The sequence below is a fragment of the Zootoca vivipara genome, chromosome 11 (genome assembly GCF_965207765.1).
Source record: "Zootoca vivipara chromosome 11, rZooViv2.hap1.1, whole genome shotgun sequence".
NCBI lineage: Eukaryota > Metazoa > Chordata > Lepidosauria > Squamata > Lacertidae > Zootoca > Zootoca vivipara.
This window is the reverse complement of record NC_142594.1, coordinates 5033204-5050890: the sequence shown is the minus strand read 5'-3', so window position 1 is coordinate 5050890 and position 17687 is coordinate 5033204. Positions and strand designations below refer to the sequence as shown.

Here is a 17687-nt window from a genome sequence, read left to right as displayed (position 1 = left end):
GTTCTTTATCTGCTTTTTAGATGTCATGTTTGATGGCAGCACAATGGTAAGAGCATCCTCTTCCAGGGACCTAACCCAGCACCATGGGTGAGGCATCCCACTGCTTTCTATGTCAACATGCTGCCAATGTCAGATTCACTTCGGTGGTGTTGTTTCCCCAAATATTGGCTAGATGGCTCTCTTTGTCATAATAGCACTGACTATTGTTGCATGTATTTTGCTCTTTAGGGCGGAAAATTTTGATGCCTTTGGAAACATGTTGGCAGACATGTTAAATATTTATCAGATTCCAGGAAGCAGGTTTGTTTGTTGCAACTTAATTACATTACTTAAATTATTAAAGGTAAAGGGACCCCTGACCATTAGGTCCAGTCGTGACCGACTCTGGGGTTGTGGCGCTCATCTCGCATTATTGGCCGAGGGAGCCAGCGTACAGCTTCCAGGTCATGTGGCCAGCATGACAAAGCCGCTTCTGGCAAACCAGAGCAGCACACGGAAACGCCGTTTACCTTCCCGCTATAGCGGTTCCTATTTATCTACTTGCATTTTGATGTGCTTTCGAACTGCTAGGTTGGCAGGAGCTGGGACCAAGCAACAGGAGGTCACCCCGTCACAGGGATTCGAACCGCTGACCTTCTGATCAGCAAGCCCTAGGCTCAGTGGTTTAGCCCACAGCGCCACCTTATTATATTGTATATAAAAGTTCCTTCCTCCATCATGGTCTTTCTTTTCTAGTGAAACAAAATCCAAGGTGTTTGCTGCCTTCCTGGCTTTGGAAAAAGACCTCTGCTCACTGTCCGCTTTGAGCAGGTAGGTTTGACAGTGGTTGGGGAAGGTGCAAGTTCAAATGTTTGCACTCCAATCTAAAGTTGCCATAATAAGAATAAGAATAATTAATAATATTTTAAGGCGTTTGAGTGTGTGCTTGATCTCACTGATTACTGTATATACTTTAAAAACAGAACACCAGGTATGGACAGAGTCACTGAAATACTATGTGGAAAAGTTGGCTATCTGAACCCAAGAAGTCGAGGTACCTGGTTTTTTCTTTCTTCAGACTGAAGTAAATATCTGTGTGATCATGGTAGCTTAGGATAATTTAAGAATGCTAGAGAATAGTAATACCTTGGGATTGCTTTCCAGTGACTTTGTAGGTAGCATGTATGATAGAGGCATTGTTTGTAGTACAGTGGTACCTCCAGTTACGAACTTAATTCGTTCCAGAGGTCCGTTCTTAACCCAAAACTGTTCATAACCTGAGGCGCGCTTTCACTAATGGTGCCTGCCGCTGCTGCCGTGCGACTTCCGCTAGCATCCCGGGGCAAAGTTCGCAATCAGGAGCATCTACTTCCGGGTTAGCAGAGCTCGTTACCCAAAGCGTTCGTAAAGAGGACAGTATGTAACCCGAGTATACATTCATCCCAGTATACTTTCTGCTCACAGGACTCTGTGCTCCAAAAATGCCTTTTGACTAGAGATGACGATGAGACCAACATGAGTGTGTACAACCCCTTTCCTGTCCCCGAGTCTTTTTCTAGGTAGTTGTGAAAATAGAGGAGAGGTCCTGATTAGTTCTTCCGTGTGCTTTGGTCCCTTTGCACATACATGCCTCCTTGTTTATGAGTAATGCTGTTTTCCCTCCCCAATTTGACTTATTTTTCCTGATAAGTGTGTATGTGTGTGTTTTCCATGTATTAGATGGTGATAAAGGATCAAACTCACTTTCTGCACAACTGCATTAAAAGTTAAAACCAAGACCAGCTAGTGATCGTTGGGCACTGCTTCCCCCAATGTTTTTCTTCTGCCTATAATTCTTCCTTTCTTTGGTAGTTACTTGTGCAGCTCCTTCTAGCAGAGTTGTCCCTAAATGGCACTTTGGAGCATCTCTTGGGGCTCCTCCCCCATTTGTTCAACCTTCTTGAATACTGTATTTTTTGTCTATAAGACACCCCCATGTATAAGACGCCACCAAATTTTGAACATTATTTTTTTTAGGGGGAAACCCTAGTCTTATACAGTACTGTACAAGGAAAAATACGGTACTTTATTTTTAGGGTGTCCTGCAGCCTGCTCCTCTATATTTATGCATGAATTGTTTCAGGAAGGAATTTCATCCTAGGAGCGATAGCTTAGTTGATAGAGCATTAGATTCTTAATCCTGGGGTCGTGGGTTTGAGCTCCACATTGGATAAAAATATTCCTGCACTGTAGGGGGTTCCCTGTTTAGGGAAGCTTTTAATGTTTTATGAATTTCTGTACTTTTATATTTTGCTGGAAGCCGCCCAGAGTGGCTGGGGGAACCCGGCCAGATGGGCGGGGTATAAATAATATATTATTATTATTATTATTATTATTATTATTATTATTATTATTATTTATTATACATGACCCATGTCATCCCTTTCAAAACTACAATTCTATGATTTGTGCAAAGGAACTACTTGTATTATATGTTTAAACTGTTGAGGTGATAACTACGGTAATTCTCCACAACAATCTCCCTGCAATCACAAGCAGTTGTTTGGGTCCCCTGTTGCACAATATTGCCCTGAGTTAGTGACTCCTTTGCATTGGAAGCAGACAAAAATGATGAAGGGGATCAAACATCCTGGGCTTATGTAGCTTACATTGCTATCCGTTATATGCTTTTTTCTGTTTAATCCATCTAATTTTCTCAAATTCTATAGGAAGCCCTATGAATCTTGAATTTTATTTATCGCAGTATCAAATTCTAGAGGAACAACTCACCCCAGGTATTTATTATTATTTTGTCAGTTTACTCACAAAAGTGACTCAGAGTGGCTTACAACACAGTATAAACACTATAACACATTACAGAAAACAAACCAATAAAATACATCTATAAAAGAAAAGACAGGTCCCACGGAAGTATTCTTATTAGTAATGAGTGAGGGATTGTGAATTGACTAGATAACCTCCATAGTCGTGGTCTCATTCTGCATTACCTTTTAAAATAGATTCTACACTCACTAAATGGCATATGCTTCATTTTGAGTGAGTAAATGAAGACCAGTTCTATCCCTACTTGTGTAAGATGAAGCCCTGCTGAAATCGGTGGGACTTACTTTTGAGTGGACATGGATAGGATTGCATGGTTTTGCTAGCAGCTGTCTGAAGGTTGTGAGGTCGAGATTTTCCCATCTCTGCCACCTAAAATCCTTTAACTGTAGGTTTGGGGGACTGATCCTGAGACCTCCTGCATGCAAAGCACTGAGGTGTGGACACATGCACACCCACACCCACAAGCTTTTGTGTGATTGGAGCAGAGATCTTTGTGTAATCCTAGTCCTGTCCCTTCTCGACCCTCCTTTGCTGTGACTCGTTGCCTTAACCTTCATTCTGTATTGCTACAGGCATTCAAGTGTGTATTGCTACCCCTAGTGGAAGCTACCCCTAGCTCCATCTGGTACGCAGGCTGAGACCCTACCTGCCCGCGGCCTGTCTTGCCAGAGTGGTGCATGCTCTAGTTCTCTCCCGCGTGCACTACTGCAATGCGCTCTACGTGGGGATACCTTTGAAGGTGACCCGGAAACTGCAATTAATCCAGAATGTGGCAGCTAGACTGGTGACTGGGAGCAGCCGCTGAGACCACATAACACCGGTCTTGAAAGATCTACATTGGCTCCCAGTATGTTTCCGAGCACAATTCAAAGTGTTGGTGCTGACCTTTAAAGCCCTAAATGGCCTTGGTCCAGTATACCTGAAGGAGCGTCTCCACCTCCATCATTCTGCCCGGACACTGAGGTCCAGGGCCGAGGGCCTTCTGGCGGTTCCCTCACTTCGAGAAGCCAAGTTACAGGGAACCAGGCAGAGGGCTTTCTCGGTAGTGGCACCCGCCCTGTGGAACGCCCTCCCACCAGATGTCAAAGAGAAAAACAACTACTGTACCAGATTTTTAGAAGACATCTGAAGGCAGCCCTGTTTAGGGAAGCTTTTAATGTTTGACAATTGTATTTTAATATTTTATTGGAAGCCACCCAGAATGGCTGGGGAAACCCAGCCAGATGGGTGGGGTATAAATAATAAATATTATTATTATTATTATTATTATTATTATTATTATTATTAGCCTTCAATCTCTCTTTTCGCAAGCCACATCAAAGTTGGAGGGTGTATCTGGATGTAGTAGCGCAAACCTTTTTTTAGTGTATTTTTATTGAAGATTTTCTTGATTTACAAACGTGTGTGCAATGTCTCTTATTCCCCCCCCCCCAATGTAACATTTTTTTCCAAATCGGTTTCATTTGTTAAGACATTAGGAAGAAAATGGGGGAAAGCGCTGGAGGGGGGAAAGATGGGTGCGGGTGGGGTCAGGTGGTGATGTTTCTATTTTACTTAATATATGTGGGGTTTTGTGCCAGTGTTGCTTGTGCAGGTTCTCTGCTGTTCACTTGTGTTCCTTTGGTGGTGAAAGAGGTTGGGGTTGGCCTAGGGTGTGATTGTCCACTTGTGATTGGCCATTTATGTATCATGTTCACTAATCTGACGTATTTGTGTCTTCTCTTTCCATCAGGCTTGAAAATAGATGGCAGGAAGGTGCAGGTCATAATAGGAGGGGCTGATGCAGTTCACCGACTCCCTCTTGCGCCCTCACTTGTGAATTCGCCGACTGGTGGAGATGGGTAAGGCTCGAGGGCATCATTCATGCTCCCATCAGTATAACTGAACATGAAAATCCCTTGCTCTGTGAGTTATAATGGGTGTGTGATAGCACATCAAATTCACTTCATAATAGTCTGTCATTTTAAGACACTGAGAGGGGAGCATTGTAGGAAAATGTGTTTTACTATAATAGGGTGCAAAAAACCTGGAGGTGCGTCCTCAAATTGCACAATTGTGTTCTTCGCACTTCTTAAGAGTGTGTGCTTAAACTGGCCACTTTCAGTTTGAAGAAAAGGCAGCTGCCAAGCCATGACCCAGTATGTGCTTTTGATCTGGATTCAGGCCAGGCTGAACTCTTAGTCTGCTCCCTCCCCTTACCAACTGATGTTTCCCTTTGAAGTTGCTGTCTACTGTGAGCTGTGTTGGTGGTCTCCAACTCTGACCAGCCTGGTCAATGGTCAGGGATGGTGGGAGTTGAAGTTCAGCAACATCTGGAGGGCCACGGATCCTCCGGATCTGATAAAGGAAAATCCTGCCTGAGATCCTGGAACAGCCTTTCTCAGACTTTGGTACCCAGGTGTTGTTGGACTACAATGCCCACCATCCCTACCTAGCAGGACTAGTGGTCAGGGATGATAGGTGCTGTAGTCCAACAACACCTGGGGATGCAAGCTTGAGAAACATTGGCTTTGAGTTAAGCCAATGTTTCTCAAGCTTGCATCCCCAGGTGTTTCCCAAACTTGGGTCGCCAGCTGATGTTGGATTACAACTCCCATCATACTTAGCTAGCAGGACCAGTGGTCAGAGATGATGGGAATTGTAGTCCAAAAACAGCACAAGACCCAAGCTTGGGAAACACTGGCTTAACTTATAAGATTGTGCTACCAGAGTACTGGTCAAGCTAGCTTCCTTTTACCTGATGCTTAACTTTCAACCCTTTTCTTCAGCAGCCCCAGATTCCTGCCTCTGACGGAAGTAATTTCTGCACCATTATCAGCTTGCTTTTTCCTGATGTTTTACCAGAACTGCCCTTTTCCTCTGTCTTCATCCAGTATTCATAAACTACAGGAACTTACAGGCATGCTTTAATTTAATTAAGTCCATAATTTTGTACCTCCACCCTCCCTCCTAACATGCTAGCATTTCAATAGACCCTAATTAACATTTGGTTCATTCTTCCCCTGTGATTTCTTTAGGGGTATAAAGGCTGATGGGGCCCCAGGGTGAAGTTAGAAAGGGAGAAGTGGCAGGAGCGTAAAATGAGGACCAAGTATTGCTGCTTATGTAGGAGTATAGCATTCATGCTGGTATTTGTCTCAGCCTTCCCACGAGCAACTTGCCTATTCAGGAGCACAAGTGCTTCTTGATCTGAATAGCCCTGTTGGCAACCATCCCACTGATTTATTGATAACCATTGTGTGACCACATCTCTCTCTGCCTCTTCTCATGTGATGCTCTCTCTCTTGAATGCATTCCATCTTTAAGGATGCTCTTGTACTAATGAAAAAATAATAATTTGGTTTTAGGGCTTCCAGTTGCTAGATTGAAGCCTGGTCCTCTACATGAGTTGATTGTTCAGTTTGCCCTTTCAGAAAAGCATCCGCATGGTTTGATAACAAGTACTTCTTCCTTCATTGTGGTAATTATACTCCAATTGTTGCTATTCACTCCAGTTGTTATGAGGTCAGGAATGAAGCTGCTAAATGAGTCATAATTCTACAGTTTACTGAAAGCTGTGTGTTGAATTCTGGGAAGTCACATGAATTTTCTGAAGTAGATGATTTTAACACTGCTAAATTTGATTATGACCTAGTCACAGTTGCAATTCTTTGCCCAGGTTGACCTTTACACAACATACACAAATTGTGTGTGTGCCCTCTCTCTCCTTACTCTCCCCCTCTCTCACACACAAAATTACACTCAATTCAGTGACTCTAATGTGCAAAATTGTGGGGCTGTCATCCATGAGATGTCATTAAAAAGCTAAATGAGGCCTTATACTAACCCATAACACTACTTTTTTAAAAAGCCTTGTTTCAAGTTAAAACCATTTGCACACATGGTTTCAAAATAGCTGGGAAAGTTTCATAAAGATGTAGCATAGAACAAATTCATTTTAGAGAATAAATTGATAGAAAGATTCAACTGGAGTGAATCCTGTTGGTGGATTATATTTATTTCTTACGTCTTCTTGACTATGCTTTTAGCCTGGGGACTTCTATTTCACTGTATCTGAAGAAGTGTGCATGCACACGAAAGCTCATACCAAAATAAAAACTTAGTTGGTCTTTAAGGTGCTACTGAAGGAATTTTTTTATTTTAGCTTATATTCAGTTCTTTTTGGTACAAGTTGCCCTTGAAACAGCTGTGTGTGGTCAATCCTACTATGCGGAAACTGGCACTACTGGTATACAGATCAGAGGGTTAATGTGCACATGGATCACACAGACGCCATTTGTCCATGTGCACTTCTGTCCATGTGCATTCATCCATACATGGCCACTTTCAGCTGAACTCCGTCTCAATGTTTCTGGGCCACACTTCATGGGATGTGCTCTCCTCTCCTCTCAGTTAGTACTTTCCCATCCCTCCCCCTGAGTTCTGGAAAACTTAAGTCCACTGTGGGCATGTCAATCATATGTTTACCTGTGTGTTGTTGTTGTTGTTTAGTCGTTTAGTCATGTCCGACTCTTCGTGACCCCATGGACCAGAGCACGCCAGGCACTCCTGTCTTCCACTGCCTCCCGCAGTTTGGTCAAACTCATGTTCGTAGCTTCGAGAACACTGTCCAACCATCTCATCCTCTGTCGTCCCCTTCTCCTTGTGCCCTCCATCTTGCCCAACATCAGGGTCTTTTCCAGGGAGTCTTCTCTTCTCATGAGGTGGCCAAAGTATTGGAGCCTCAGCTTCACAATCTGTCCTTCCAGTGAGCACTCAGGGCTGATTTCCTTCAGAATGGATAGGTTTGATCTTCCTGCAGTCCATGGGACTCTCAAGAGTCTCCTCCAGCACCATAATTCAAAAGCATCAATTCTTCGGCGATCAACCTTCTTTATGGTCCAGCTCTCACTTCCATACATCACTGCTGGGAAAACCATAGCTTTAACTATACGGACCTTTGTCGGCAAGGTGATGTCTCTGCTTTTTAAGATGCTGTTTAGGTTTGTCATTGCTTTTCTCCCAAGAAGCAGGCGTCTTTTAATTTCGTGACTGCTGTCACCATCTGCAGTGATCAAGGAGCCCAAGAAAGTAAAATCTCTCACTGCCTCCATTTCTTCCCCTTCTATTTGCCAGGAGGTGATGGGACCATGATCTTGGGTTTTTTGATGTTGAGCTTCAGACCATATTTTGCGCTCTCCTCTTTCACCCTCATTAAAAGGTTCTTTAACTCCTCCTCACTTTCTGCCATCAAGGTTGTGTCATCTGCATATCTGAGGTTGTTGATATTTCTTCCAGCAATCTTAAATCTGGCTTGGGATTCATCTAGTCCAGCCTTTCACATGATGAATTCTGCATATAAGTTAAATAAGCAGGGAGACAATATACAACCTTGTCGTACTCCTTTCCCAATTTTGAACCAATCAGTTGTTCCATATCCAGTTCTAACTGTAGCTTCTTGTTCCACATAGAGATTTCTCAGGAGACGGATGAGGTGATCAGGCACTCCAATTTCTTTAAGAACTTGCCATAGTTTGCTGTGGTCAACACAGTCAAAGGCTTTTGCATAGTCAATGAAGCAGAAGTAGACGTTTTTCTGGAACTCTCTAGCTTTCTCCATAATCCAGCACATGTTTGCTATTTGGTCTCTGGTTCCTCATTATTAGTTACCTGTGTACCCAATATTTATTATTATTGAAATACAAGTTTTCCAATATACCACATTTGTGGGTTCACGCCTTCCCCCAAAGTGTGTCTCTGTTTCAGCCCCACTAGCAGCCCACCAAGGAACACCTCACCAGTGGAAGTAGGGGGTGCAGGAATAGGTGACATTTCACCCAGCAAAACGTTGTCACACATATAAAAAGAAGTGGCCCTCACAATGTGCTTCAGTGTGTCTGGGTAACATGTGAGTTTATATTGGATTCCCCCCCCCCTTAACAGATGGATTGGAAAGATCTGAATTAAATGGTGGGGGGAAGTGTGGACTTCTACTTAGATGAGGGCAATGTCGTGTGGACAAGGTGAAAAACAAGCACACATAGGATGCATGAAATCCACTTTAAACTACCATGTTTAAAGTTTATTTACCAATTTATTCATCTAAATTGGGCTTTCATCCATTGGGCTTTAGAGTTGAGCAATTCTTGACTACTCCATTTAATAACTTGTTTAAAAATTGGTGGTTGAGGCATCTATAGTATAAGCAGCTTATTTCAAAGTTTGCTTAAAAGTCCAGTGTCACCTTCTTTGAACTGTTCTAGACAACTACTTTATTTACTCAAATCTAATGCTCACACTTTTTGCCAAATTAAGTTGTGAAAATTAAGCTACACATTGATTCGATGGCACATTTAGATCCGCCGGCAAATACTTTTTTTTGTTTCAAGGTTCTGAAAATTATGGTATGCTTTTGAAGGGAAATTCCTTTTATTCATGGTTCCTATTCACTACTTTTTATATATATATAAAAAATCAATGCAGGAAACAATTGCTACTACATCCCTGAACAAATCTTGTGCTGTCTATGTTCAGTCTCTTCCAGGCTGCCCAAAACACAGCTATTTCATGGATAAAGGCATAGAAAAATCTGATATAGCTGGAGCAATGGTCAAGAAAATCCCTTTCACCCATCCCAAATGTGTGCCTGATATGATTGAAGTTCTCAGATGTCAAGCAGCTTATAACACCCTCATTAGCAGCTGCGTGTCTGAGACAACTGAGTGTGAAGGTAAGATGTTCACACATCTTTTGCTCACACCTCTTTCTGATTCTGCTGTGTTTCTACTAGTGAATTCTGGGAACAGCTTATCTTCAATATTTGCTATGAAGCTCAAATATATCAATTGGGGCCTGCATTTGTATGTTGGATGCATGTAAAGTTATGGTCCACCTTGGATGGTGGTGACAATATATTCAGGCATTGGAAATAAGATGTGATGGGCAGCATACTGGTTCGGCTCCCCTCTCACCATTTTGTGATCCAATTCATTGAAAGTGGCTGGGAAAATGGTGAGCACATCATATCTCTGGATGTTAAGCTGGATGCCAGACCCCTCTCATCCTTGGATCTAGCGAGTGTTAGAATTTAACCAAGGAATAGCCAGGCTAGCCTCCTTGTGAGGGGATGATAATAATAATAATAGTTTATTCTTTATACCCCGCCCATCTGGCCGGGCCTCCCCAGCCACTCTGGGCGGCTTCCAACCGAATATTAAAAACAGTACAGCATCAGAATAAACCTGAGCGATGAGCCATTAAGGGGGATTTAGGGGCAAGATGGCAAACGGGTGGGGCCCCATCTCACAGATTAAGCCAGAGTTGAGAGAAGCAGTGAAGTGACCAGGAAGAAAAGCAGCAAACTGGAGACGGGGTCAGAGAGAAATATTTGATTTCTGTTTGAATCCAAGGCTGCTGTCATGGGAGAAACGAATGTTGTGAGCCCCTCCATTGTAGGCTCAGTTTGTATATACGTGTAAATAATCCGTACATCATAAAGACACCACAGTCTCCGCTGTGCCTCATTTCCCAAAGGAATCGCAAACCCTGTGTAAGCACCTGGAATCCCTGAAAACTTCAAGATTGGGGGTAGGGTGCAACAATATGAATAGTGTAGCACAGATCACGCAAATTGAATGTGCATTGGCTGCACATTCTCCCCTTTCTTCTTTGCAACTCCCATCTTGAAACTTTATAGTCTGTTTTCAGCCCCCCCCCCTTTCTTACCTGGCTCAGTACTATCTACACTATATCAGCTGCTAGCAGTTCTCCAGGGTGTCATGTGAGGTTCTCTCACAGCCAGACCTGGAGATGGCAGGGATAGAACGTGGGACCTTCCTCATGCAAGGCACTCACACTCTGCCACTGAGCTATGGCCCTCACTTCTCAGCAAAAGTTGCTGCAGGCAGAGATTTAAAAATGAGTGAAGCATTCACTTGGACTTGCTTTCAGGTGTGATTGGAACTGTTTGGATTCCAGCCAAACGAGGTTGACACCTGACAACTTATTTCTTTTGGCGATAGTGAAACTAAAAAGGAAATTTTCAGCAACTGTGTTTCATTTGACGTTTGTACCATGAAACTTCACGAGCGTGTACAAAGCAGGACTCCTTGAGTCTAGCAAAAGCCAACCCACTCCTACTTTGATGGTAATGTTTTAAGTTAAGGGATATAGAATACTTGGAAATCAATACAAATGTATTCCGACTACACCCACTAATTTATATCTCTAGTTCAAATTAAACGTTTAGCTCTATTGCTACAGGGTTAGCCCAAACAGTCACTAAACAGTTATTTCCTTCCAGATTCATCAGACTTGCTTCATTTTGACGTCTGTCAGCAAAAAGCCACTAACTTTTCCGTAACATTCCAGCATCCATTGGAGGAGAACCTAGCCTGTGGTATGTCTCCAGAGGAAACGTGTATTGGGTGCATACAGACATACAAAAAGTCAGCAGAGAACGTGGTGCAGAAATGCACTCACTGCATTTTGCACTACGCATGTAGCCTCATTTGGCTCGGGCCGGGGTAGAACGTGTGAATGTGTATACAGTATGTGTGTTTCAGTGTCAACAGGCTGGATGTCCATACCACACGTTGACACAATAACCAGTTCATTGCAAAGCTACCTCCCTTTTCTCAGAGCAGCACTGTGCGAAGCCCTTGTGACTGCTTTCAGATGTTTATAGGAAAAGTGCTGGCCCAAGACACTTTGTGCCTCATGTGGAGCCCAAAGAGTCCCTTGCTAGAACCAACACCCTAAATTTTGCTTCATCAATTCCTGCCTTCCTCTAACCTGCCCACCTCCCCATGCCGTCTGAACACACGGAGAGATGGAACTAGAGAGGAGGAACTGGATCACATCTGTGACCTATTGCCACATATTCATAAATAAGGTCTGAAAAATGTCATCAGAATATAGGGACATCATTATTATTATTATTATTATTATTATTAGTCTTCTACACAAGTGTCTCATGGTGATGGACAATATGGTTATAGTTATACACAAAGGGGCTCTTACTTTAGCACACATTGAAGAAACTGGCAAACTTTCCCCATTTAGCACTTGGCCATCTATACAGTATTTTCTCTTTTCTACTATTGCGCAGTGTGTGTGTGTGTGTGTGTGTGTGTGTGTGTGTGTTTACTCTGTGGATTAAACTTTAACCACACCAGCTTTGAAGATGGCTTCGTATAAACTTGCAACAGGTGAACAGCCTGTTTACTGTTTTGTTAATCCTTCCAAGGATTTGGATTGGGCTGGTGATGGGATAACAGGAACCAGTTCATATGCTTGTTACTCATAGGTAGATGTGTGAATGGACTCCATTTGAAAATATTGGTGACCTTTTTTTTATCTTGTAGCGATCTGTAATTGCTCATTTTTAGAGTCAGCATGAATATGTGACCTCTTCCCACTAAGCATGCATGCTTTCAGGAAAATAAATAAAACCAATGCAGTGATCCGAAAGAATTCATATTTAAGGATTGCATAGATTTGGTGGTTGTTAAAAACTCTTACTGTTGTCTCTCATTTTCCCCCTCTTCTGTTTAGTGATGGTCGATGTTCTGAGTTCAAGGGACATCATATGCACACTTCATACACATTCTAAAGAGGGAGCATTAATCTGCAGCAATGATTATCTCACAAGAGTCCTGAAGCGGTAAGTAACACTTCTAATATGTAGGGCCCAAGTTTTCTTCTGTCCCTCCCATCCCTTTTTCTTTTGTGTCATGTATAATGCAATGGTTTGTAAACCGATGGGCAGATATCTATACATTTAACAACTTTGCACAGCAACTAGAAACTTTTAAGTGGTTTAAAGGATTAAAAAATTATTTCATGAAATGGGAAATTTTTCTCAGTACTGTATTTGAATAAACATTGGGGCAGGAGAAACAATACTATCTTAAACATGGTAATGAAGAATGTATTAAAAATGGTGGGTTTCACAGGCCAATTCAGCTTTTTTTTAAGGATATTGTGCTTCTCAAATGATGGGTGCATTTAGACCAGGCATCCCCAAACTGTGGCCCTCCAGATGTTTTAGCCTACAACTCCCATGATCCCTAGCTAACAGGACCAGTGGTCGGGGAAGATGGGAATTGTAGTCCAAAACATCTGGAGGGCCGAAGTCTGGGGATGCCTGATTTAGACAGTTTGCTGGAGGAACTGGATCTTAATAGTACTGAGTAAGCTTTCTGAGTAAGCTTTCATTAGGAGAGCACAACACAGTGGAATAGCTCCATCAAGCCTAAGATGTGAGAAACAGACAACCCAAATAAACTACTGTACCCACAAGCTCCATAAATGTCTAGCTGCAGATGGTCAGCGGAGTTAGTTGAGCCCTGTATGTCAGTGTGACATTCTCTGGAGTTTGTGGCAACTAAAAATCTCCTCCACCTTTTAATATTTAGCACAACTAGAGGCTTCTTTTGCTTCTGTAACGGGCAGCTTAGACCAGTGTTTCTGCACTAGTGGGCTGAGTCTCAGCAGTGGTCTTTGGGCCTCAGTATCACTGCCTGCCATAGCCTTTTGGTGGGACCAACGGCAACACTAGCAATTTTGCATGCAGAGGAAAGGTGGCCAGGAGACAGAGAGGTTCAGGAGTGGGCAAGGTCTCCCTTGCTCTGACAGGGAAGAGCTTGAAGTGTTGAAGGAAATTAAAAGGCTGATAGTTGTTGCTGACAACAATGATAATAAAACAATGTTGTTATAGGGGGAAGCCGCCCAGAGTGGCTGGGGCAACCCAGTCAGATGGGCAGAGTACAACTAATAAAATTATTATTATTGTTATTATTATTTAGAAGGATCAGGAAATATTGATGAAAGAAATGACGGGTGGAGGAATAGGAAATACTTGTGAAACATCAAACATCAAGCATGGGTAGGATTTTGAGCAGTATGAAGGGATGCAACTTTAAAGATTCAAATAGCTCCTGTTGAGTGAGCAATGCAAAATATGCAAATATTTGTCACCTTACAGAAGAACTGGCATGGAACTTTAGAAATTTATTTTATGTAATCTATAAAGCCTTCTGCACTGCGCTGACTTGTTTGGAGACAGTGGCAAATGCAGCGTGCTCTATACACCAGTCAGAGCAATGTGGAGCAGCCAGATTGTATTTGGTGAATTAGCAATTCCTTAAATATTGGATGACTTTGCCCTTCTCTTAGGTGTATGTCAATTCCGGTTCTCATGAGAGCCATTTTCAAGAAAGCCACCCAACAAAAAGCTGAGGAAACTTCTCTGAGCAAAGACGGAGTCTGTGAGGAAAACTGCAAAGACCAACAAGTTGAACATAACCCGCAGTAGTGTGGCTACTTGTGAAACTGAGCAACAGCAGTATTATTTTTGGTGTAAGACTTGGTTTATTTCTCTCACAAGTTACAACTGGGCAAAACTAATTCTGCTTAGTGAAAAACATAGGAAAAAGTTAATTTTAAGTCACAAAAGCAATTTGAATGCAGAGATTTGATGTCAAATTGCATATGCTTGTTTACCACCTTATTAAACATTAAGTTTCAACTTTGTACGGGTTATTTTATAGTGAGTGTTTAGAAAAAGTAGGTTTTCTGAAGTAGTATGTTAAACAAAGCTTTAGGAACTTTTTTTTAGTAGGATAAACATTTTTTGGCAGGGGTGGGTGAGTTATTTTAATTCAACTTTGATCTTTATACTGGTCACACCCTGTGGCAGAACTCCAGTCCACCTGAAAGTTTGTCTAAATTGAGCTTTTTTCTTAACACTAAAGTTTCCTTTTTTCCAAAGTCAGACGGAGTCTTTTAAAAATAGGGTCTTTTTTAAATTAAAAAATCATTTTTATTAATTTTTCAATAAAAACAACCAATTAACATATCCATGCTCATAATCCAATTAAAACAATAAACAAAAGTTTAAAAAACCAAATTACAGTCCTAATTATTAATTTTTCCAGGCTCCCCATAGTCTGGACCTCTTGAAGTACAGTTATACCTCAGTTTAAGTACTCCGCGGACCTGTCTGGAACGGATTAATCCACATTCCATTACTTTCAGTAGGAAAGTTCGCTTCAGGTTAAGTACACTTCAGGTTAAGTACAGACTTCCGGAACCAATTGTGTTTGTAAACCGAGGTACCACTGTATATCTCAAATATCTTCGTTCCTGCCTTCTTCTTCTTGTTCTCATATTTTCCACCTTCCAATCTTAATGCTTTAAAGTTCTCCGTCCCTGGCTATGCAAAAAAATCAATTTTTATTAGATTTTCACTTACAAATCAATCATATCAAACCAATTATTCCAAATTATACAAATATATATCTATTAAACCAAATATTATGCCAAATTATAAAATTTTTGCTTCCCCATGCTTCAAATTCTAAGGGTTCTGAATATCAATAATTGCTGCCATTCTAATCAACGTTCCAAGTTCTTTCCAATCCTTTTAATCCAACATAATCCATCTGGCTATGCAATTCTCAATCATGTCAGAAATCCTATATCCTTTCATCCACCGAATACAGCTTTATTTGTAAATATGTATTTTTCCAACTGTCTATTTGCCAATGCAGCTTTTCCTGACTTCATTCCAATCTTCCAATCTGGGCTGTTGTCCAAGTCTACCGTTTAGAGTTTAATGACGCAACAACTCCCATGTTGTTAAGTTATTCCAATCCGGCCTTTTGTCCAAGCCTGTCGTTTGATGTTAAGCATACTGTTTGCAATATTGCAATGTACATGAACTGTATTCCACAGATATAAGTCATTTGGCGACCAATCAGCTTTCAGAGACCACACAATCCCCCCCTTCTGGGCCTTAGAAAGGGGGCTGCTAGACATCCATTTAGCCTTCTCTCTCACTCATAATGAAATTCTGCAAACAGATGCACTGTATGTTATCCCAAATTATTGTCTCAAGTCACTACAAAGTCAGCGAGCAAGCATCTCTCACTTCCCTCGAAAAAGGGAGGAACTCTCATTTTTCTCTGCTGCGTCATATTAACAAGCACCATCTTTATCAAGTCTTTTAAGTCTAAGCAAAGCTGTGCAATTGAATACTTAATTATAAATATAAGTCCATCTGTACTTTTCAAAAAAAATAGGTTTCTTAATGAGGCTTGGCGTAGAAAAACAATTGTAGGTATTGAGAAGAGAAAAAGAACGTACTGATCACCTCCGTAATCCAAACACCATGATGAGAATCTCTTTGAAGTCCGAGCTTAAACACCAGGGACTGTGCCATTCTGCAGGTTTGTTCTCGGTCTTCTTCAGTGCAGACTATGTCTGTTTATTGTCCAAATCTAATTATTTTATCAAACAGATATTTCCGGCTATGAGAGTGGCGTCGGAAAGTCCCAGCCGTGTCGTGCTCTGGGACCCAATGTCCTGCCGCTTGCACCTTGATGCAAGCTGACAATCTCGGACAATCTGCGGGTCTATGAGACAGTCCTCCCCCACCCTGGGGAGTCTGCCAGGGCTAATTACCCCCATATCAGCCCTGAATTACTGGCACAGCTGAGGTCCAATCATATGGGAGTCAGCCATTTCTCACCGCCGGAAACAGGAAGCCTCAATCTAAAACTAAGTTATGCACACTTTTTTATATAAAATAAGAGGTGTGCTTCCAAAACATACTCAGTATGACAGAACGTGGGATATTCTCAAGATATTCATCAAATGTTAGTCACATAGGGGCATTTTTCCAGATAGCATTGATTTGATTACTTGGGGACATAGTTAAAATTAACAGATAAATGAACCATCTTTACACTACAATGAAACTTTTGTACCCCAGTCCTTTCCCATAATTATACTATTTTGTGTGCAATCTCTACTGGACAGAGTATGAATCTCTCTCCTGAAATCTGCCCTTGCACAGACAATATGTTCACCTTGCTCTACATGTAAGATGAAGTACAGGTAAGTATTTTTACATGATTGTGTGTATGTGTGTGTGTCTCTCACACACATGACCTCTCTTGGTCTGAACCAGGTAGAGCTCAAGTAGTGGTAGCTATAGTACAGCAAAGTAAGGGCAGCAAAAGACCCATAGAACTCATATTATTAGGGAGACAGGAGGCTAATCTTTCGGGGGGCCACATTGACCCATGGTCAACCTTCCTGTGAGTAGCAAGAACTGCACTTCTTGAGGCTGCTTTCCAATAAATTATTTTACACTATCAGTCATTTTTATTATTAAAGTTAGTAATGTCAATTTTTGTGAGTGTATTGGAGGTGACAGAAGTGGGACACAAGTTAGTCACCCCTGTTCGAAAGAAACATTAATTCCTTTTGAAGAGGAATTTCTATTTCTTTGTTCTCTTGCATAGGCCTGCCTCTTCTCTCATTGTCCACCTGCCCCTGATTAGTGCAGCACTGACTTCTGGGCAAGAAGGTTTTCCCCAGAAAGCTTATGAAGAGAGAACCGCACTATGTACAGACTAGTTTACCAGCTAAGAAATGCTTCAGTAAATATCTGAAGGCCAAACTCAAGGTAACATTAAATGCACCTTTATATTTCAGATATTAAAAAATGCAAATAGCATCAGCCAGCACCAACAAAGAATTTCTTCCTCAAAGCAAATCCTAGCTTCAGAGAATTTCCCAAAACAAAGCAGGGGAGGAATGAGTTAATTTCCCAGCTTTATGCCTGTTCATTTCACGGGACTGGGACCCTTCCACCATATTTTAAAAATGCAAATACAGTAAAATGTTAAAGATATCTTTACAAATTGCATTTAACACCCATTCTTCCTATGTATCAGGGAAGTGGGCAAGGGGAGAGAGAATAATCCCCTCTTGCAAGGCTGTATTTCACATCTCTGGAACAGCGATGTAACATAGATTAGAGTGCCTGGAATGATTTACTAACATAAGATGTGTTTGCAAAGTTTGTTAAAGGAGATTAGACAGTGTACAAATTA

General features: G+C 41.7%; 1 long non-coding RNA gene across 1 annotated transcript; it reads left to right on the top strand.

Moving 5' to 3' along the window:
- The first annotated feature begins 12007 nt into the window (after positions 1–12007).
- Positions 12008–14096, top strand: LOC148684192 (uncharacterized). The gene is made up of 3 exons (XR_015946411.1): positions 12008–12088; positions 12337–12445; positions 13960–14096. It is a non-coding gene; the product is annotated as an uncharacterized LOC148684192 (long non-coding RNA).
- The last annotated feature ends 3591 nt before the right edge of the window (positions 14097–17687 follow it).